This window comes from Choloepus didactylus, chromosome 4 (genome assembly GCF_015220235.1).
Source record: "Choloepus didactylus isolate mChoDid1 chromosome 4, mChoDid1.pri, whole genome shotgun sequence".
Lineage (NCBI taxonomy): Eukaryota > Metazoa > Chordata > Mammalia > Pilosa > Megalonychidae > Choloepus > Choloepus didactylus.
Genome location: NC_051310.1, coordinates 158826825 through 158850058, shown reverse-complemented (window position 1 = coordinate 158850058; position 23234 = coordinate 158826825). Strand labels below are relative to the sequence as shown.

Genomic DNA, 23234 nt, shown 5'->3' with positions numbered 1-23234 from the left:
TGCCTCATTTCTTATGGGCGAGTGCCTGGGTGAGAAATTTGTTTCCATTGTGAATGCCTAGTTACTGCCTCATATGCAGGAATCCAAATGCTTCTAATGAACTTGGACAAGCACAGGAGCACATCCCTTATAACCCCACTCTTGGCCAGAGCACCTGCTGATCAGCAAGGGACCTTGGGTGGTTCTGTGATTCAGCCAGAGCCTTAGTCAAGGTTCCTCTGGTCGCAGGTAACAGGAAGCCACCTGAGAAAAGAAAACAAGAATGCAGAAAGTGATGTAAGAATACAGAGGTAGCTCACAGACTGAAGAGCAGAAAATGCAGCTGGACCTGCTAACAACAAAACTACCCCAAACCAAGACTGCCCCTCTTTGCATCTTTCTCTGTCTCTGGGACTGCACATGGCCCTTGTCTCTGTTCTCTTGCCTGTAGCCACTATTCTTTTCACTCCCTCTCCCGCAAGGCGCAAGGCATTAACTTGGGTGGATATGACTTGGGAGGAGAGAGAGCACCACTGGCATGAGAGTGTACTGTAAATAAAAACAACTGTTAGGACAATCTAGCAGATTGCAAAAGCAGATTTAGTAGTAGATTTAGTAGTTAGTTGATAACTAACCTACCAGGTGAAGTATTATATTCATAAATGTACAGGCTTTTTAATGCAAATTTTTAAAAGACGAATTTGACATCTGGGTACAAGCACAGGAAAAGTCCTAAAACCCACAAAGTAATTTACAGTATAGTTTTATTTACGTAGCATTTTTCATCAATCTACATCCAATGAATGAACATGCAGTGTGTGCATACATGCAGAAAGAGAGAGAGGCTATATTATTGTACCATTTTCCAGCATGGAAGATTATGTTCCTGGAAAATGCTTATCTATGCACATAAATGATTTAAGTTAAATTAATGTCTGTCATAGAAATGGCTACATCACGGTTAAACACCTAGAGACACAGAAGAAAGGGTGCTCTAAGACAGAGTAAGGCTACATAGGCATTTCTCCAGGTACTGTTTTTGAAAAGATTTCCTATTCGATGGCTGCAAAGAATTGAGGGGCTCAGTGCACACAAGTGCACCCTGGCCTCTGACACCAATTGTGAGTTCAGGGGGTTCCAAAGCCACCCTCACTTTTGATAATTCACTAGAAGGGCTCAGAACTCACTGAGAACTGTTATACTCAAGTTTATGGTTTATCTTCAGGGAAAGGATACAGATTAAAGTCAGCCAAAGGAAGAGGCACACAGGGCAGAGTCCAGGAGGGGACGCCATGCAGAGCTTGCGCCTGTCCTCTGCTCAGGGAGTCCTGGACGGCTTTTCCTCCCCCTGGCCACAGTGTGTGACCATATGCACCGAGTACCGCCAACCAGCAAAGCTCACCAGAGCCTTTCAAGTCCAGTGTTTTTACTGGGACTCAAATCAAATGCTGCCCCTATGGCTGACCTTTAGCCTCCAGTGACTCCCAGAGGTCAGGCTAATACATTTAGTCTCTAATTCCTCTGGAAGTTGGAACTGATACCATGTTCAGATGAGCCCCCATCATAAATCACACTGTTAGACTGTCTGGTGGCCAAAGTCCCCAGGCAAACAAAGATGCTCCTGCCAGGCAGGACATCCAGGGGCCTAGAAATCACCTCCCAGTAGCCGAGGGCAAAAGCCAGACCTCCCTGGTAAGGCTAACTCTTCACTCCACCGTGGCCTTGGGAGTGAGTGACGCACATGGATTGCCTCCTTTGGGTCTAACGAGTGATTGCCCAGACATCTGCTCTTTGCTGTTTTTCAGAATCTGGACTTGGTTTCATATTTCTCACCACTCATTTCACCACTCTTAAGACATGTTCCGGTTGATCCTCGCACTGAACAATTGCCCATTTGCTCATCTCTCAAGTTAATTTCCTTCTGTCCTCATATGCATGATTAATTCAACAAGAATTCATTGAAACCTATTTTGTGCCTATCACTATCTGCCCTGGGGGCACATGGGTGAAATAGATATGTCCTTTCCTGCAAGGAGCTTGCAGTTTAGTGAAGGAGACAGAGAGGTAAGCAGATATTGGAAAACAGTGCAGGAAGGACAAACATTGTAGCATGTGCCGGGTGCAGGGGTAGATCTTAAAGAAACTGCCGCAGAAATGCCTTTCTTACTGTGAACGTTTATTCATTGCTATTTATCCACATCAAACATATGTATTTCAGGCCAAGGTTCTGGTCTTCTTGCTATTTTGGTTTAAGATCCATTCTCTTGAAAAGTCATCTCAGCTCTGCTAGCTGGTTTGTATGCTGCTTCTCCCAAACCGGCAAGTAATGGCTAGAGTCCATAAGTTCAAATCGCTGAGTTTCAAATATTTTGCTGTCAAAATCTATGTGCAGAATCTTTTTGTTGTTGTTGTTATTTCAGGAATTATGTATCTGTAAAAGGATAAAGAGCTTAAAATGGATACATTGATTAAGTCAATTAAAAATACATTTTAAAATGTCCTTTTAGTGTCTTCTTGTTTATAATACATGTTAACTGAAGAAAATTTAGAAAATATAATAGAGCATATGGAAAAAATTACTCAGCTATCCACAACCCCACCACCAGGAGAGACATCACTACTGACATTGTAATTTTTAATGGGATTATTCTGTACTCTTTCAAAACATATTTGTTTGTTTTTCACTCAGCAGCATATGTTGAAGAGCATTCTCGGACAACAACTAAACACGCACCCTACACTCAGTCATGAGTAGAATGCTATCTTTTGGGGCATTATTTTTTTTAATAAATTTAATTCTTAATTAACAGTGCATTCAAAATGAAACTTAACCCAACAACATAATGATTTTTTGTGAAGTTAAAAAAAGACTTGTGTATTTTATTCATATTTATTGTTATTAAACATGGTATTTGAATATGAACATTTTTATTATCTCCATTTTTTCTGCTTTTGAGCAGATCAGTTGACCAGTTTCAAGTAAGGGTAATTAATGCTAGTTTCTATAATCATTCCCAAATCTCGGAGACTTAACCCAATAAAAGTTTATTTCTTGCTCATGCCATGTTTCATGAGGCTTAAGCAACTCTCCTCCCCGGCTGTCCTATAAGCCGTGACTCAGGGATATGTGTTCTTTCCATCTGGTGGTTTACCACCCGGGGCATGTGTCCACAGAAGAGAAGAGAGAGTGGGAAGTCACACGGGGGGTTTATGCTCGCTCTGGAAGTGGTGTACATCACTTCTTCCCACAGTTCATTGGCCAGAATTCAGCTGCATGGTCTTAACCTAACTTCATTTCCTGGGAAATGTAGTCCCATTTTGCCCAGAAAAAAGAAATTCATTGGCAAACACCAAGCAACTGATAGAACCTCTTACAAAGGAGCTGCTTCCTTATGTTTCCACTTTAGCACCATTTGTTGTTTGTGGCCATTTGAAGAGCTATTCATTGCACAAGCAATTGAATTCCATAAGCCAAATCTCTCTTTGATGACTAAAATAGCCAGATCATGATGTATAGAAACACACACACACACAGACTCCAGTTGTTAGCAGCATATTTGATTTGTGTATATTAATACTAGATCCCTGCAGTAAGTATTGCTCTATGTCAAACATTGTGCTGGGTGATTTACTTCCATGCATGATCTCAGTTGATCTTCACAAAATTCTATGAGGCAGGAATTAATTATTATTCTCACTTTACAGGCAAGGAAATGAAACTTGGCTGAAATAATTTGCACAAAGTCATACAACAAAGATGCAGGGCTGGGACACCCAACCAAGTTCTTCTGGCTCTAGAACCTGTCCAGTTAACTGCTGTTCTGTGCCAACCTCCTGCTGAGAAAGATACTGCCATACGGAAGGAAGGAAATCCCGTGGCGAAGAGCTTCAGGCCTTTCTGATCTTACTGCTGTAATTGTTCTAAACCTGATTCTCTGCATCCTATTCTACCCCTTCGATCTTCCCGACAGTTTTGTCACATTTACTGTAGCCCGGTTTTATGTTCTAACTACATGGTGATGACTCTCCCTGTTCTGCTGGCCTCAAGGCTTGCTGTTTCCCAACCTGGCCTATGCAGTTATCCTACTGTGCAGCATGGCTGTAAAACACAACCTGTTATATTAAATCTGGACCACACTTGCTGGAACTTGTTACATTGCTGGGCACTCTTTCAATGTTTACATGTGCCACTTTTAGCTCCTCAACTGGAGGGTAAACTCGTGACTAAAGCCATGCATTTCCCCAGCACATAACACAGTACAAGGTGCATCAGAGGCATCTGAGAAACACATGCTGGTTTGGGGTGGACAGCCTAATAACACAGTGTGATCCTGTAGGATCACTTCCTAGCTGTGTGCCTCAATTTCTTCATCTACACATTAGGGGCTTGGATGGAAGAGATGTAAAGGCTCTATGATTCTAAATATTATTGGGCAGTATTTCGGTTTGCTAATGCTGCCATTGTGCAAAATACCAGAAATGGATTGGCTTTTATAAAGGAGATTTATTAAGTTACAAATTACAGTTCTACAGCCATAAAAGTGTGCAAACTAAGGCATCAGTAAGCTGATACTTTCACTGAAGAATGACCGATGATGTCTGGAAAACCTCTTAGCTGAGAGGTCACGTGGCTGGCGTTTGTTGATCCTTTGTTCCTGGGCTATGTTTCAAAATGGCTTTCCTAGCTTAGCATCTCCAAATGTCCTTCTGTCCACATCTCCAAGCATCTCCAAGCAACAGCAAATGTCTGGTTCTCTCTTAGTTCTCTTAAACACTCCAATGAACAAATCAAGCCCTACCCTGAATGGGTGGGGTCAAATCTCCATAGAAACATTCAATCAAGAGATCACAACCTAATCAAAAAGATTAATAAGTCTGTCCCCACAAGATTGCATTAAAGAATATGGCTTTTGGGGAGACATAATATATCCAAACCGGAACAGGCAGTCATTTTCAAGAGTACACTATTGTGCCAGTTGGATGTATTATGTCCCCCAAAATGACATTATCTTTGATGAAATCTTGTGGGGGCAGATGTATTGGTGTTGATTAGGTTGGAATTCTTTGATTGAGTGTTTCCATGGAGATGTGACTCAATCAACTGTGAGTGAAACATTTGATTGGATAATTTTCATGGAGATGTTATCCCACCCATTCAAGGTGGGTATTAATTGGATCACTGGAGTCATATAAAGGAGTTCACAGACAAGAACCTCAGAGTAGCAGCTAAGAGTGACATTTTGGAGAGCAACTGAAAGTGACATTTTGAAGAGGAGCTGCAGCTAAGAGAGGACAAAATGCCCCAAGAGCAACATTTTGGAGAATGCCATTTTGAAATGCAACCTGGGAGTGAGCGGATGCCAGCCACGTGCCTTTCAAGCTAACAGAGGTTTTCTGGACACCAATGGCCATCCTCCAGTGAGGTACCCTATTGGTGCCTTACCTTGGACATGTTATGGCCTTACGACTGTAACTGTGTAACCAAATAAACCCCCTTTATAAAAGCCAACCCATTTCTGGTATTTTGCTTAACAGCAGCAGTAGCAAACTTGAACAGCTATTAAAGAGCTTAGTAAATCTTTCCTGCAAAGCCAAAGTCACTGAATGGTCACAGGGTCAAATAAGCTACACCTAAGTTGATGTGAACTTAATATTTTTAAAGCATACTTACTAGTTAACCTTTCAGATGCAAAGTTAACCTTTCAGATGCAAGGACCACAACTGAGTTTCTATAAAGAAGAAAAATTACATTTTGAAGTGACAAAAACCAATTATTATAAAATGACTAATAATGCAGCAAAGAGCTGTAACGTGATTCTTGCCCAAGTCATTAATCAATTGATATACTTTGAAGAGGAGCTTCCTTGTGCATGTTGCTCACCTTTTATTCAAATCAATTAAATATTGTCCACATGGTCCACTGAGGAACTGCAAGGTGATTTGCTAAGGAATTGAGCAGATCAAATTTCTTGCAGAAATTTCACAACTAAGGATTCTTTCAATAAAGGGTGGTCAAGGATTTGGGCTGTGAGCTGTATGCCATGTTTACTCATCAGGCTCTATCTAATGTGATAGTGCAGTGAAGTTTGAGGTCACCTCCGCTTGTCTCATAGGTCAGTTGCTCTCCAGGCATGTAGGCAACACCATTCAAGAGGCAGTAGCTTGGTGAGAGACCCTGAAGCCCCTTTGTGCTTTGTTTTAAGTCAAATGGCCTGCCTCCTTCTCTGGTTTATTAAATAGCTATTTCGCAGAATCTCAAGACTCAGACTTAGGGGGTTTTCATTTGACCACAGTGGCTTCTCAGAGCAGGATGTGCTATTTCAGCCTTACTCTACAGCAGTTATTACTATCACAGGAAAAGGAGAAATAGAGACGGTCAATTCTAGGAACTGCAACTGATGATCTCTTACCACTTAGAAGAAAATGCTAAAACCAACCTCAAATGTGAAGCTACTAGGAATTTATAAATAATGATCCACCTCATCATTAGCCAGGATATAATAATAGCTAAAGGTCAGAGCAATCCATGGGTGCTAAGTTAGTACAAACTTTAGACCAGGTTATAACATCTACCCAATGGCAAACGAGCACATTCAGGGAGTTAAAAAAGAAAAAAAAAAAGCACAACCTCTAAGTCCAAGTAAACAGTTAAATTTTTCCTTTCAAATGGGTTTCTGTGACATCCTAGAAACACTGCCTAGACTTCTCTCAAGAGTTGTGTGAGCTGAATTTGCAAGTTGGCTTAAAACACATGCACACACACACTCAGAAACACACATCTATACACACACAGACACAGAAAACTTCTTCCCTTTTTGCTGTGTCCTCCAAAAATCTACAGGGTCCCTGGACCCCTCAGAAGGAAGATTTCTAAAGCCTCTGCAAGTTTGGGAGAGTTTATCTCCTTCCTTTTGAAGAAATGCTGGCACCTGAAGGGATGAACTTTGTTGGCAATAAGATAGCTAAACCCATTCCACCTTTCATTCTTGTCATAATTTAATGTCATTCGCAAATGAAAAATGAATGGTTTTAGGACTGAATTAATTGGTAAAGGAGTGCTTCGAATAAATGTTTCATCACAATCTGTCCTTGCCACTGGCATTCATTGAGACTCCTTAAGTAGGTGTCATGATGAAATATCCATCAAGACTCCTAAGGCTTTGTGGCTGAGCACCAGAAAGGCATTGCCTACTTCTCCCTTTGACCTGCTCCCGACCCCAAATGTGGAACAAGGGCTTGTTCAAAGCCACAGGCCATAGACAAACCAGTCCTGGGTCTTAGATATTTTAAGCCCATTTAGCTCTCTCCAAGAGCCACAAAAGGAAATGCTGTGCATTCAGTGCACTGGGATAACTCAAGTGTAGCCTTCACTTCTCTGGTCTAAGTCACCCAATTTTCTTACATTGTTGAAGAGGTTGTGCCTCTCAGAAATGTAAGCATGTTCTCTGCATTTATTACAGAGAGCCCAACCCACCAGTTATATGTAATTCAGCTATGTCTAGCCAAAGAAACCCTCTGAAATCTGAGCCAGACTATTACTTATTTAATAGTCCATTGTTGGCATGTATTTCCTCTCCTTTATTACCAAAGAGTCAGAAGCAACAGCAGGGGGTTCTGTCAGGGAAGGACCAGATTCTGCTGCTGGCTAGAGAAGCAATGGTGCTGACCAGGCACCCCTGCATTTGTGCCCCACTTACAACTTGCACTTAGTGTGCAAGTTGCCTCATCTCTCTGAGCCAATCTGTTTCCTCCTCACAACATAGTGCAAATGCTTTGATTTCTTTTCAGTTTGCTCACTGCTTCCACTCACTCCTCTTCCATTCACTCACTCTGATATGATGTCTACACTCTGTACTCCACTGAAATGGTTCCTGCTAAGGCCACCAGTGACCTCTAAATCCCCATAGCAGTCCCCGTTTCACCTGATGGTTCCTCAGTATTCAACACAGTCAAGTACTCTTTCTTAAACTCAATGCTCAGTACTTTCTCCCTTCACAAGTTGTTCTTTGTCATTCTTCTTGGATGGGTCTTCCTTTCCTACTAGACCTGTAAATGTTGTAGTACCTTGGGGATATACTCCAGGATTTTCTTCTGCCTTGCCTTTACCCTTCCCCAGGGCTCCAACTATCTCGGTGATGCACCAATGTGGATATTTAGCACAGATCTCTCTTGTGAACTCAACTCATGTATTTATCTGCATGTTTCCCTGATGTCTGGAACTCAACCTCTCCAAAACTGAACTTGTTCCTTATTTCTTTCCCTCAATACTCACCTGTTTCTTTTTCAGTGTTTTCTCTCAGGAAGTGGTACCACCATCAACCTAGATGTTTATGTCACAAATCTGGATGTCATCTTCTTCTTCCTTCCAGCTCACCTCAATGAATGGCCAAGTCCATTTTACCTCCTAGACATCACTTGACCCATCCTTTTCTCTCTACATCCACTTCCTTCACCAGTGGGAACACATTGGTCCCTTAGCTGGTCTCCCCAGACCCACTTTCCCCACTCTAAACCACTCTCCTCACAGGGGCCAGAGTGAGTCTTTATGAACCCAAATCTTCCCCTTCAAGGCAATTCCAGTGCCCTTAGACCCAAGCTGGATACTTAATATTGGCGGCAAAGCCCTGCATGATTTTGCCTCTGCCCATCTCTTCAATCTCATCTCTCTCTGCTCCCCCCAGTCCCTATTCAGCAAAGATTAGCCAGCCCCTTTCAGGTCCTCCAAAGTGTCAGGATCCGTCCCTCTCCTGGGTCTTTGCCATACTGGTCTCCTTGTCTGATGTGCTTTTCCTCCCTCACCCAGGCCTGTCTAACTCCTACTCCTCCTTCAAGCCTCAATTCACATGTTACTTCCTTGGTGAAGCCTTTCCTCAAACCCCAGACTAACTTGGGTCTCCTATTATATTTTCTCATGCACACTGTACTTTCCCTGCCTAGCGTTTATCAGTGTAACTGAACTATTATCTGTTTTTGTGATTAATAGCCTGACTGTCGGTATCACAGAGCAATCCAGGACATGAGTGCTGGGTCTCAGATTCTAGCTCTGCTATTTACTAACGTCCTGGGTAAATCATATAACTTTTCTGTGCTTTAGTTTCCTCATCAGCAAAATGGGATTAATAATAGTACTGATTTCACAAGGTCTCTGTGGGCATTTGATTAAAAAGCAACTAGCCCGCGCCTGGCATATAGTAAGCACTCAGTAAATATTAGGAAGGAACCCATAGTACGTACTAAATACATGTTTGCTGAAAGAATGAATGCCAAACATATAAAGCAGAGATAATAGCATTTGCCCTGTCAAGAATTCAAGATTGATTTACGATCAAATAAGTCAGTGATTGTGAAAAGGCTTTCTAACCTGGCTCAGGCTCTGCAAATGTGGGGTCCTAGCACTGTTACTGGTACCTCCCAGTCTTAAGCTCTATCTTGCATGGCCAAAAAATCTCAGTGGCCTGCATTTTTTTTTTTTAGCAAGAGAAACATTGGAGCACAGCTGTATGTTCCATTGTCTTATATGTAAAAACATCTTTCCAGAAGAGTGAAGACCACTTCACTCTCATTCCCTCCAAAGAGAGACCGCATAGGAAGCACATGACTGCCTTGCAGGAGGATGCACAGAAGGCAGGGGCAGGAAAACTTCCTAAGTTCTCTTTGTCCTGTGTAAATGGAGCTCCTGAGGCCCTGGGGCTGATTGTCTGGCACTTTATGCCCTGGAAAAAATATTAGCCTTTAGCAAATGAATGAACCTTGAAGTTTTTCTTCAGGGGGACAGGTACTATTTAAAGCTCTGCAACAGCTGAATGCTAATGTACAGCACCAGCAGGAGCAGGGAAAGTAGGCTGCAAAGCAGGAGATGGGCCCTTAATTAATCAAACTATCCACAGCCTGTCCACAGTCAATGCATTTTCTTATAGTTCAGTGCCACAAGGAAGTATATATTCCTTCTGCAAATAAAGGTCTAGAGGCTTATGGATTCTGAGTACTGGAAGATGTTGGGGATTGAATCATGTGCCCCATAAAGACACCCCTGTGGGTGTGAACCAATTTGTAAATAGGACTGTTCTGGTTTGCTAATGTTGCCATTTTGCAAAACACCAGAAATGGATTGGCTTTTAAAAAGGGGGTTATTTGGTTACAAAGTTATAGTCTTAAGACCATAAAGTTCCAAGGTAAGGCATCAACAATAGGGTAACTTCACTGAAGTATGGCCAATGGCAACCGGAAAACCTCTGTTAGCTGGGAAGGCATGTGGCTGGTGTCTGCTGATCCAGGATTGTGTTCCAGCTCCACCCTCAGCTCCTGTGCATTCTACAAAGTGTTGCTCTTGGGGCGTTTGTCCTGTCTTAGCTTCTCCGAAGCAAAGTGTCAGCAAAAGTCTGCTTCAACGACCGTCTCCAAAATGTGTCTCTCAGCTGCAGCAGTGGCTGGGCTCTTTTAAAATTAATTTACTCCAGTAAATCAATCAAGACCCACCCTGAATTGGTGGGGCCACACCTCCATGGAAATAATCTAATCAAAGGTATTACCCACATTTCGGTGGGTCACATCTCCATGGATACAACCGCATTCAAAGATTCCAACCCAATCAACACTAATATGTCTGCCACCACAAGATTGCATTAAAGAACGTGGCATTTTGGGGGACATAATACATCTAAACCGACACAAGGACCTTTGAAGATGTCATTATTTGTTAAAGTGTAGACTCATTTGTGACTAGGATCTTCAAAGATCCTATTTAGATGAGGCCAAATTGGATCAGGGTGGTCCTTAATCCATATGTGAGGAGATCTTATAAACAGAGGAAATCTAGATGGAGACTCATACAACTGAGCAGGAGACATAGAAGCAGAGAGAAGATCTCCACGTGGTGGAGGACTGCCATCACCAGAACGCTACAGACTCTAGGAGAAAGCATGGCCTTCCCAACACCTTGCAAAAACTGTGGACCAATAAATTCTTACTGTTTAAGCCAAACATTGTGTGGTATTTGTCCTAGCAGTGCTGGCTAACTAAGACAGAAGGCATCTTAGAGCCACTGAGCCCAAAAGCCCACCCAGGGCATGTGGCCAAGCTGCAGACCCTGTCTTCCTGGATGGGGCTCCCTTAGGACGAGGATGGGAAGGCGCCAAGCTATGCCCAATGTGGAGACTGCTCCTGGCTGATCTCCCCAGTGGGACACTGGATCAAAGGAGGAGAACTAAATGCAGCAGGGAACACACAGCCAAGTTTGTGGTTAGACTTAGAAGTGACACTGTGGTACAAAGGAGGGTGAAGATTTTAGTGAGGCAGAAACAGAGCAGAGCAAGGTATCAGGGAATGAGGTGAAATGATGTAGAACAAAGTCCACCCACCACACTGGACAAAACACTCCTCTTAGGTGGCCTCTATTTACACCCGCAAGTCCTAGGCTGAAATAAATCCAGGGTGAAATGTTAAGGGTTCCAAATCATCCAACAACTAGATTAGGAGTCTGGAGTTCAGGATTCCAGTTCCAAACCTGCCACTTGAGCTCTTTGGGTGAGGACTCAATCAGAATGGAATGATTTAATAGTTGTCAAAGTGCTCTCCAAGTTCCAGGCAATCAGCAGACTGATGCTGGGTGAATTTCTGTTAAAGTTGGTGTAGTTGGAAATCACCACTTGATCAAGAAGGTTAACACAAGGTGCCCCCAGATCCCGGGCATTTAGAAGATGGGCACGGCCACCCCCGCTGTGATAAATAAATGTATGTTACACTGTGAATGTCCAGAGGACCGTCTGGAGAGGGGCCTCGACAAGGGTGGCAAAAGATCCTCCTAGTAGAATTTCTTTTTCACAGATCTCCTAAAAAGCATTCTAAATGTCAACATACACAAGGCCATTTGATAATTTTGATGGAATTAAAGTGCTTCTGAGTTGGCCATGAAGACATGCCTCTAAGAATTCCAATGCATGCTGAAATTCATCACTGTGTTTGTGCTGAGGCCACACATCCCCTGGGCTGCTTCTGGCCAGTGACTGAGCACAGCAGGGACACTGAGGCAGGCCTGTTCCTGGGAAACCTGTACTCCTCAGAGGGCCAACTTTCACGTCAGGACTCTCAGACAGCTTTGCCCAATTGCTTAGACTGCACAGTGGTCTAGGACACTTCTGCTCAACTTTCCTTTCCTTACATCTTCACTGTGGCTCACGCCAGCACTGCAGCCTCCCCTGGCTCCCTTCCCATTTCCCCCATGCACCTCACCCCATCTTGGTGGCTGCTTCTTGGAGGGCCGGCACTGACGTAGCTTATTAACCACCTGGTAACTACTTGAATAAACGCTTGGCTGTTCTCACTACATTCTGCAGTTATTCAGTTAGCACCATCAGGCCAGTCTCTGTATGCAAATGTTTTATTTACATAGTTTAAAAGACTTTCCCAACTGAACCCAAAGAGATCTGTGTACAGAACTAGCAATGGGTCTTATTTTCTGGTATCAACTTTTACTAAATGATTTGCACGAAGGCTTAAGAGATTGCTGGGACTAGAAGTCAAACACTATCAGTGACTGAGGTGCAGGCATAAATGGCATGGCCAGCAGACTGGGGCAGGAGGAAGGAACAGAAGCCAGGTTAGAATGGGCACTGAGCATCACTGAGGAAGCATCCACCTATGAGCTAGAACTCAGTGCACTAGACGCTGCCATTTGAGGCTGCCCCTCCAAGCTGCCCTGCTGGTGAAAGTAAAAGCTCTGTAGCACCTCTGGGCCCAAGTAACTGCAGCTATGGGACCCTTGTAAGAAGGTCAACAAAGAAAAAGTGGCTTTTACCCTACCTACTTCTCGCAAAGCATTGACAATGTGCTAGCAGCAGCAGGGATCCATTTCATTTTGGGTGGGCAACTTCGGTGGTGAGGGAAGAGACTGGAAAAACGCTTGGATGTGAACGACAGCAGAAGCCTAAATGTGGTCCCGAGGAGCTGGCACGGCAGTTCAGACATCCAGGGCAGCCGGTGCTTTTCCTGGATTGATCCTTAAGTGAAGTGTGATTCCTTGAGTCCTCCGTAAAATATTAGATATGAATGGAGACTTGGAAAGGAGCAGAGGGACAGATGTTTAGTTTTCATTGATGAGGGCTATCAAGATAGCTAAACCTAAATATGCAGACAAAGGCGACCACAATTACATCCTACACCATTTGCACCCTGATGCACTCAGACAAGGGATATTTGGGTATCTAAGCAAAATGAGGATTTGAGACAATTATTTGAATAACTTAAAAAATAAGAAGGATAGTTTTGCCCAATTACCTGAGTCCCTTATTTTCTGTGGATATGATATTTGAGCTGCAGATTATATGTTTTATTGTCTGAATTTTCTATTTCTAGTGTAGTGTAGCTGGGTGCACCTCAGGAGTGTAAGAAATGTGGGAAATAAGCCAATTTTTATGAATGCAGAAAGGATCTGGATGATCTAACAGAGGCTCTTCCTATAAATCTAACCATGTCTGGTCCCCTTTGACACCGTAGCTTGGGTCAAGATTTGGAATGTTCCAGCTTCTAAGAAGATGACACAAAACTATTGATGCAGGTGTGATGATAAAATACGCCTCCCTATTCTCAGTGTTGGCTCGATTTCCATAACCAATGGACAGACCATCATCACATGACTGTCATAATGCAGTCAAATGAAGGTATTTACAGCAAAATATAAGCTAAATATGTGGCAGAGCTTACAGGTCTGAGCAAAATGGGAAAACTGACTATTCAAAAATGTATTGCTGACAATGTATTTTTTTGTTGTTTTTAAGTTTTGGGCGAGATGAAATGTGCAATTAGACACACACAAATGAGTTTACAGAGGGTCTCTCTCTCAGCACCCCTCCTGGAAAACCTTCAATGCTGCCAGTTCCAGGCATATCATTCCAGAGATTCAATGTGACTTTTAATAATGCTAAATGTTTCTCTGTACTTGGGATGGCTCAAAAGAGCCATTTTTAGATGGTCATGCCTCTTCTCAGATGGATACTTTGTCCACAAACACCGACATGTATATTTGTACACACACATACACACACATGGCTGAGGCAAAAGTCTCTACTGATTGGAAGAATAACATAACGATTTATCCCTGCCTATACACAGAAAACAAAATCTCAAACTGTATGGAATTCTTAACACCCAAACAAGTTTATGCTTGCACGTTGATGATCAAAAGGACTTTTCTGGCTGTATTTTTAAAAAGTAGATTTGTCCTATGGAAATAAGTATATTCTATTGTGACTTGGATTCCACATCCTCCTTGGGTATAGAAATAGCCACACACAATAGCAATACCTTTTGAATCATTTTTCTTCTGGTCCATTAGTCTGCAGGCAGTGATGATGATAAACACCACAGTTTAGAAGATGTTAAACCAAGCTTATCAGAGCTCACATAGAGAAACAAATTAGGCAAACTGAAGCAATTTGAGCTAATGAAGTTTGAGTCTAAACATCCAGATTAATTAAGCTTCAAGTACTTGCTTGGGTTTCTGTTCTGCAGGGCAGCAAGGAGCTGTTACTCAGAGAGGGAGAACTCGCTGAGAAGGTCAGGAGAGAGATGACAGGTCCACTCATTGCTTCATGCAGGCCTTACTGTTTGATGATACACTATATTGAAATGAAGGGAAAGCAGGTGATGCCTCCATATAAGCCCTGTTTTATGAGGCCCCAAGGGGTTCTAATACTACAAATACCTGGCATCGTAAGAATGTGACCAGCCTTCTGAGGGAAAGCTGCCCTGTGAGAAAGCAGGCACACACGAGGTAGAATGGCTCCCGTGGAAGGGCAGGAAGTATGGTGGGAAGCCAGGAGACAGTAGAACCCAGGCCTGATTCTGCCACTAACCAGCTGAGTTTCACACCGCTGGACCACCATCTATAGAACGAGAGGACTAGACTGGATCATTTCTTATGTTCCTTCATTCTCTCAAATGCTCCATGTCAAGCCAGGTTTTTCTCCCTGCTAATAGGAAGTCTTAAGCATGAAAGTGTGTGCCTGTGTGTCTGTGCTCTATGTGTACATGTGTAAAATGTGGAAAAATTGAGTTTCAGAGGGAGGAACTCAGAAGTGATTCTCAACCTGGCCATCTCCTGAATCTGGTTGGAGAAGCATTTTCCTGAAGGGTGTTAGCCTCATCAGTTATGTTTCCTGTACTGTTGTGGTGTCTCATCAGGTGCACATCTGAGAAAACTGACCCATACATTCACACTTATGTATTGGCCCACCCACAGACTCAGGTATACTCTTTACCTTTTTAGTTTTTTTATTCAGTTTTATTGAGATATATTCACATACCATACAATCAACCACAGTATACAATCAGTTGTTGACAGTATCATCATATAGCTGTGCATTCATCAATACAAGTTTTGAACATTTTCATTACTCCAAAAGAATAAAAATAAGAATAAGAATAAAAGTAAAAAAGAATACCCAAAATATCCCATGCTCCCTTCCCCCCCCCCTTATTATTCATTTAATTTTGTCCCCATTTTTCTACCCATCTGTCCATACACTGGTTAAAGGGAGTGCAAGCCGAAAGGTTTTCACAATCACACTGTCATACCGTGTTAGCTATATAGTTATACACTCATCTCTGAGAATCAAGGATACTGGGTTGCAGTTCAACAGTTTCAGGTATTTCCTTCTAGTTATTACAATACACTAAAAACTGAAAAAGGATATCTGTATAGCCCATAAGAATAACCTCCAGAATGACCTCTGGACTCCATTTGAAATCTCTCAGCCACTGAAACTTTGTTTCATTTCTCTACTCCTTTTGGTCCAGAAGGCTTTCTCAATCCTATGATGCTGTGTCCAGGCTCATCCCTGGGAGTCATGTCCCACATTGCCAGGGAGATGCACACCCCTGGGAGTGACATCTCACATGGGGGAAGGGCAGTGAGTTTACCTGCAGAGTTGGCTTAGAGAGAGGCCACATCTGAGTAAAAAAGAGATTCTCAGTGGGGTGATGCTTAGGCACCATTATAAGTAGGCTTAGCCTCTCCTTTTCAGTAACAAGCTTCATAAGGGCAAGCCCCAAGATTGAGGGCTCAGTCTTCTAAATTGGTAATCCACAATACTTGTAAGAATATCAGGAATTCCCCAGCTGGGGAAGTCTAATATTTCCCTATTTTTCCCCAATCCCTCAAGGGGGCTTTGCAAATACATTTTTATTCTCTGCCCATATTACTCTGGGTTGTATTGGGGCTTCATACTAACCTGTACAAACCAACAAGATCTCTCTCCCTATTCAATGTTCCATGTCATTATGGCATTTGAATAAACTGACCATACAAGTTGAATTATACAGTGTGCTACAAAAAATATAGATTTTGCACCTAGTAAACATCTCTTCCTTTGGTCTCACACAGAAGTTGAAGTTTTAAAACACAGTCAGTATCATCCTTCACCCTTTAGTCTGATTTGCCTTAATCCTAACCAGATCAGCTTCATTCATATCTCTAATGGAAGTCTGAACTCTTTTTCAGCTTTTTTAACAGTTGCCATATCAGGGAATACTGACATTCATAGCTGCCAAACTCTGGCTCTGAGTCTCAGGTGTCACACAGACCAAGGTACCCACTTTTAACGCCTTTCCAGACCCTCGGTGTTCAGCTGGCACCTTCACCGCAGGCGTCTAGCACCCTCACCAGTCCCCCCATCCTACTCACAACTTCCCAGAAGTAGATGATAATTTAGAAAAGAGGCCTCCAAATACTTTAAAAGCACATTTGGAGCCCATGTAATAATAAAGTACACATGAATGACTCTTCTCTGTACACATATAATTGTGTACTTTATAAAACCTAAACAAAATAGAATTTAAAATCATAAATTTTTAAAAGAACAGAAATAGACATTTTAATGAAAAGAGTTTCATTCTAATGCTCCCCCTAGAAGCACACATTCTTGGAAATCACTGCTTTAGTATACTGGCAGTCAACATAATATAGAGTTTATCTTTGTGGCCTGACATCAGATTGATTGGGGATTGAGGCTTTACTCCACCCCTTTCCAAACTGTGGGCAAAACATCTAAACTTTCTGAGCCTTGGTTTCTTTATCTGTAAAAATAGTAATGTATTTTCTCCTGGTGTTGTCACAGTTGTTATTGTGATCTAGACATTTTTCTTATCTTTCCTCAAACTTTTTTTTATTCTGCCTCATTTATTCATTTATGCATTAAATTATTTATACCACAAATGTGCTTATTGTGCGCCTTTTATGCTATAAATGCTGTTCTGATTGATGGGAATACAGCAGATACCAATGCAATCAAAGTGCTTGCCCTCACAGCACTTCTATCCTAGTGCAGGAGACAAAGACTAAAGAAATAAACAAAGGACATTATGTCACGTGGTGTTCAGTATTATGAAGATACAAAAAAAGGGATTGTAAAATATGGATGGGAGCAGGGGCTGTTTTAGATTTGGGGGTCAAAAAGGCCTTGCTGAGGGATGACATTTAAATAGGGACCTGAGAAAGTGATAGAAGAAGCCATCTGGGGTATTGGATGATGAACATCCTGTCAGAGGGATGACAAAAGTACAGGTTCTGAGGCACAAATGAGCTTGGCATGTTCTAGAACAAGTGAGAAGCCAGTGTGGCCAGAGTGGGTAAGAGACAAGTAGGCAGTGGCCAGATAATCTTGGGCCTCAAGACCGTTTTCAGGACTTTGAATAGTATTTGGGGGTATGATGGGGAATGTGGGAGAGGATTGGAGCCACGTTGGAGAACAGTTAGCATGATTCCCAGGCACTGCTGGGTGACAGAGCCGAGTTCTATGCACTGAGTTCCAGAATGCACTTTAATCAGACTATCTTAGCCTGAGGGAGGTTGGGGGTGCAGAATGAGGGCTATGTTTATACCCAAGTGCACTGCAGTGTGCTGTTCTCCATCCATCTTGTATATTGAAGGACCCTCAAATGTACCTGATCTAAATGAGGTTTAATTCCATCACAGTCCAGAACAGTAGACATGCAGAACTCTTCCAGCATTGTAGGGCTGGATGTGGAAGAAAATAGTTGAGCTTCCAAAAATTCTAGTGTAATCTTCAGTTACTCCAACATTGCTACCTGTAACTGTTAGTCAGCCTATAAGGCATTTTGGGACCCAAAGACTTGCAAGCACCACCTCTAAGTCCAGGAAAATGTTGCTGACTGATGTACTTACCATGTAATCTGACTCTGGAGTCTTCTTTCTTGTTTCCTTTAGAAAAGTAAATGCAAATTGATTTACCCCAGTGTCTGAACTTTGCTGTCAATCTGATCCTACTATTCACATTTGTAACTGTGTAGAGACTAAGTAGTTACATATAAACTAAGACGCTGGAGGGTTTGGGGCAGGAGGCTAAGAAAATTGTATTCTGCAAAGACTCCGGTCTTCTGTGTGAGGAGTTTACTGTAGGGAGGCAAGAATAGAAGCAGGGAGGCCAGGTAGGAAAATATTAAGCTACTGGAGGTGGTAAGAAGTTGAGATCTATGTTGAAGGTAGACTAGCTGAACTTGCACATAAATGGGGTATGAGGGAAAGAAAGGAAGCAAAGAAAACTTGTAAGTTTGGGTCTGAGCACCTGGCAGAATGGTTATGGTGTTTGTTGAAATAAAGAAGACAGAGTATAATAGCAAGTCGGGGCTGAAAGATGATTCAAAGTTTGGTTTGGGACATAATATGTCTGAGATGCTTCAGGGACATCTAAATGGAGCTTTTGAGTAAGCAGTCAATACACCAGTTTGGTACCCAAAAGGGGAGAGATGCCAGAGCTACAGACATAAATTTGGGAATTTTTAGTAGATTGGATTATTGATCCCAACTATTTGCTCTCCTCCTGTCACGTGACTTTGTATCTGTGGGATGACTACAACTCTCTTCCTCATTGGATTTATGAGCATACTTGAGTCAAATGGATGTGAGTAAGTGTGCATTTGCTATGTCCAATCAAAAGTTGTAAATGTGAGTACCTGGTTTAGTTCAGTTCCTATTATTCATGCTCTCCACTCCACCATAAGACCAATGTGTCCCAGATAGGGGCTGCTCCATCAGCCTGGGTCCTGGAATGAGAAGACAACGGGCCCCAAGCAGAGTCAAGCTGAGCTGGACCACAGACGACACCACCACCCTCACGTTACATGAGCAAGAAGTAAATAAATAAATATTTGTTATTGTAACACACTGAGATGATGGGGTTGTTTGTTACTTCAGCAAAGGCTTACTAATATAAAAACTGGCAACAGAAGTGCTGCCATATCTAAAAACTTAAAATATGAGGCATTAACTTTAGGGCCAGGCGGCAAGGAAACTCTAAGGAGGTGGGAAAAAGAAGACTCACCACGCAGTGGTGAAAGATTTGGTAAAACTGTTGCTTCTAATAACTTGGGAAGCAGATTATGTTCCTAATAGACTTGTTGATTCTGGGCAAACAAATGGAGAGAGAGGATGCTGGTAATGTGAACCAGAGATGGTCTCAGGACTAGTCTGTTTCAATAGATGAAAAGAAAAGTAGAGAGCCCAGAAATTCTGGGTCTTCAAGGTTGGAAAATGGAACTATTCTTATTTCCCACTTATAAGAGATAAAACTGAGAAAAGCTTTGGAAGAGAATGACCTTCCTTTACTGCTCTATCTCAGGGCAAAGATCAAACCAACGGTCACCAGGCCCTTTGTGAAGGCTTTTGACTGGATGAGCATGGCTCCAAGTTAGTTTTCCTTTGGACAAAATGTCTTGGGAAAAGAGATCAACAGCACGTCCCCATGTATGCACAAAGTGCCTGTAATAGAGCCTAGAGACAGACCAGAGAGAGATTGGTTGTAGCTATTAGAATATGAATCTGACATTGATTAAAACAACAACCATACAAAATATTTGAAAGAGTTCTATGGTTGAAGTGCTGCCAACCTGTGACTATTTGAAATCCCAAATGACCCACTGGGCTAGTTTTTCTGTGGCAAGAATGTCATTCGGGAGGGAAGTGAAGATACATGATCAAGGATGGATCATGGCAGATGGAATGATTGTTCCCAGTGACTTGCTCCCACCTTATAGTAGAATGATTTACCCTCACACATTTTGCATCATGTGAGTTGTCTCTGCACTCTTGGGAGGGAGGGTATGTCTCCACCATACATATTTGAATACATGACATGTGAGTGCATGTGTATTTCTGAGCAAAAGCTTTAAATGTGATTTCATGGTTTGTGTTACAGTCTCTTGCTCCTGGCCCTCTACAAGGGCAGAATATTCCAGAAAGGGGCTACTCAGTCTATGCCAAGCTAAGCAGAGTCATAGCTGACCCACAGCTTTCGTGTAGCAAGAGCAAGAAATAAACGTTTCTTGTAAGCATTGAGATACGGGTTGCTTTCTACTGCAGCAAGAGCTGATTAATACAGGAATCCTCAATGTACAAGAAATATATTTAAGGCCACAGTACTGCATAGATAAAGAAAGGGGTTTAGCCTTGGGAAGAAGAGACTCCAGGAAAACAGACTGAGAAGCCATGGAAGGGGATAGGAGGAAAAGCAGGAGGGAGGTATCCTAGAAAACAAGTTTAAAAAGTGCTTTAGGAAAGAGGGAGAAATCAACAATATCAAATACAGCTGAGGAACCAGTAAAGAAAAAGACTCAGAACTGACATGCAATTTAGTAAGAGGGAGGACGCTAATGACTTTGACAATGGTGACTTCAGTGGATTTGTGGGAAAAAAATAGATTGGCAAGAATTGGATGAAGCGAGAAAATGGAGACAATGAGTACAGATAATATGTTTGATAAAATTTCTATAAAAGGAAGTAGAGACATGGAGAGGTAACTGGAGGAAATTGTGAGAGTTTTAAGAAATTCTGTTATTCCAGATGAGAGATAATAGAGATTATTAATATGTTGATGGCAATAATCTAGCATAGAAGGTCAGCATTTCAAAAGTGATATGATAAACTAATTGGTGCTCGTGTGAGTGATGAATATTGTCAGATATTGTATTGGAATTTTTGTGCTGATAGCATTTGATCATACAATGACAAGGAATCCAAAAACTGTGTATGTAAAATGCCACCATGCCAATTATTCTCTTCCCCAAATTCTCTGAGGATTGCAAGTGACCACATACCAGGAATGACAAATAAGAATTAAAATGCCACTCTACTAATGGTTGTTCAAGTACCCAGTATTCTAGTTCAAAGTCCTGATAATGAATAAGACCCTATGGCTCAGGCTTCTTCTCCAAGCCCATATCTAAATCCTTGAGCTCTTGCACTCTGTATAAAAATGCAGACAGAAAGGTAATTGAAGAAAACAGTCAGGCCTGGAATCCATTTCCACATCCGCATGGAGTAGAAGAGAGAGGCAAGAGAGCAACAGCCGTTGTGGTGCCTCTTATGTCACCACACCCCACCATTGGCTCTTCTGGTCCAGTCAACGTCTTCAGCTCTGAAAATTCACACCAGTGACTCTCCCTTGAAGGGGCAGCTAGCAAGAGTGTGGGCAGAGCTGGGAATGACAAGTTTCCAGCAATGGTGGGTGACGGGGCTATTCTCCACAGGCAACTCATCCATATTTAACCGAGAGCTTCTGAAGACCACACCCTAATTCAAATGTATGGCATTCAAAGTGGAAATTTCAGACATCAAGGTATAGGAATGGGGTGGGGGGAAACTTGGGGTAACACTCCTAAGTCATCCACTTCCCCTAGTGGTAAAGTTGAGTCTCCTTTGAACCCTGGCACACAACATCATGTCCAGTTTCATCACTATAAAACTTCTAGAAAGATCCCTTATGGTGTCTGCCTTCCCCTTCCCAAGATGCTCAAATAAACATCCTCTTTTCAAATGGCCCATAATTTTCAAATCACTTGATTTTTATTGCAAAGAAAGAATAATTGCACCAGAATCCAGTGGCAATGCTTTTTGGATAGCTCACAGGGAATTTCATAATTCAGAATTAATTAGGCAATGAGAGAGAACAGGGGTTATATCTTGATGCATTAATTCATGCCAAGTTCAAGCTCATTCCATCTCTGTTGCCCAGTGTGAGTAATTACGCCATTAATCCAATGCAGGGGGAGAGCTATTGTGACTATAGCACATTTCTAATGCAAATAAAGAAAAATGTCACTTCCCTTCAACTAATACTCTGAATAGAGCTACACAATAATAGTTTTATTTATTTATAGGGAAGACATTCCCTAGAGCTCAATAAACTATAGGATAAGCAAAATACTAGTTAAAAAAAAAGCAGGACTGTTTCATCTATTTCTGAAACAAAACATTGGACAGGGGAAATGAACAAGGAGAGAAGATGAAAAGTTAAGGAGAAGGGCTGAAAGGAAGAGGCGATGAAGTGACTTTTTCATTTCCCTCTCCCTTCTATGGCACACTTTTCTTCCCTTTGTGACTCAGAAAGCAAAAACCTTGGGAAGAAAAGTTTCACACACATTTAATCAGCCCTGAATGTTAACTCTATCCACCAACCCCTCCCTCCCATACACATATCATTTGCTGTGAAGACAATGTCAGTCAGCCTGGCCCCATCCCCATTTCCAGATGCCCTTACAGTTCTTGTAGTTGGTTTATTGAGTATTAAAGTGTTGAGGGATCAGCATGGTTTCCAACCATACTTTCTCAGGATGGCCCTGGCTTTGCATCAGTAATGTCTTTTGTTCTGGTTTGCTATTTCTGCCAAAATGCAAAACACCAGAATTGGATTGGCTTTTATAAAGGGGGTTTATTTGGTTAGACAGTTGGAGTCTTATGGCCATAAAGTGTCCGAGGTAAGACATCAACAATAGGGTACCTTCACTGGAGAAAGGCCACTGGCATCCAGAAGACCTCTGTTAGCTCAGAAGGCACGTGGCTGGCGTCCACTTGCTCCCAGGTTGCGTTTCAAAATGGCATTCTCCAAAATGTCAGTGTCAGCTTCCAATAACCATCTTCAAAATGCATCTCTCAGCTGCAACTGCTCTCCCAGCTCCTGTGCATTCTTCAAAGTGTCTTTCTTGGCTGTAGCAAATGTCTGGGCCTGTGTGGCTGTTTTAAAAGTACTCCAGTGATCCAATTAACACCCACCCTGAATGGGCAGAGTAACACCTCCATGCAAATTATCCAATCAAACGTCTCACTCACAGCTGATTGAGTCACATCTCCATGGAAACACTCAATCAAAGGATTCCAATCTAATCAACACTAAAATGTCTGCCCCCACAAGACTGCATCAAAATGCCCCAAGAGCAACATTTTGAAGAACGCCATTTTGAAATGCAAC

The 23234-nt window shown here is 42.2% G+C and overlaps 1 long non-coding RNA gene across 2 annotated transcripts in view; it reads right to left on the bottom strand.

The window, feature by feature from the left end:
* Window positions 1–2143: 2143 nt before the first annotated feature.
* LOC119533498 overlaps window positions 2144–23234 on the bottom strand; it is a 36537-nt gene continuing 15446 nt past the window's right edge. Inside the window, exons 2-4 of one of the 2 annotated variants that reach the window (XR_005216638.1) lie at window positions 18946–19035; window positions 18158–18193; window positions 2144–2410 (exon numbers count right to left, since the gene is read on the bottom strand). This is a non-coding gene — a long non-coding RNA (uncharacterized LOC119533498). Of the gene's footprint in view, window positions 2411–16431; window positions 18194–18945; window positions 19036–23234 lie in introns of those variants that run through there. The other variant, XR_005216637.1, reaches the window with a different exon arrangement.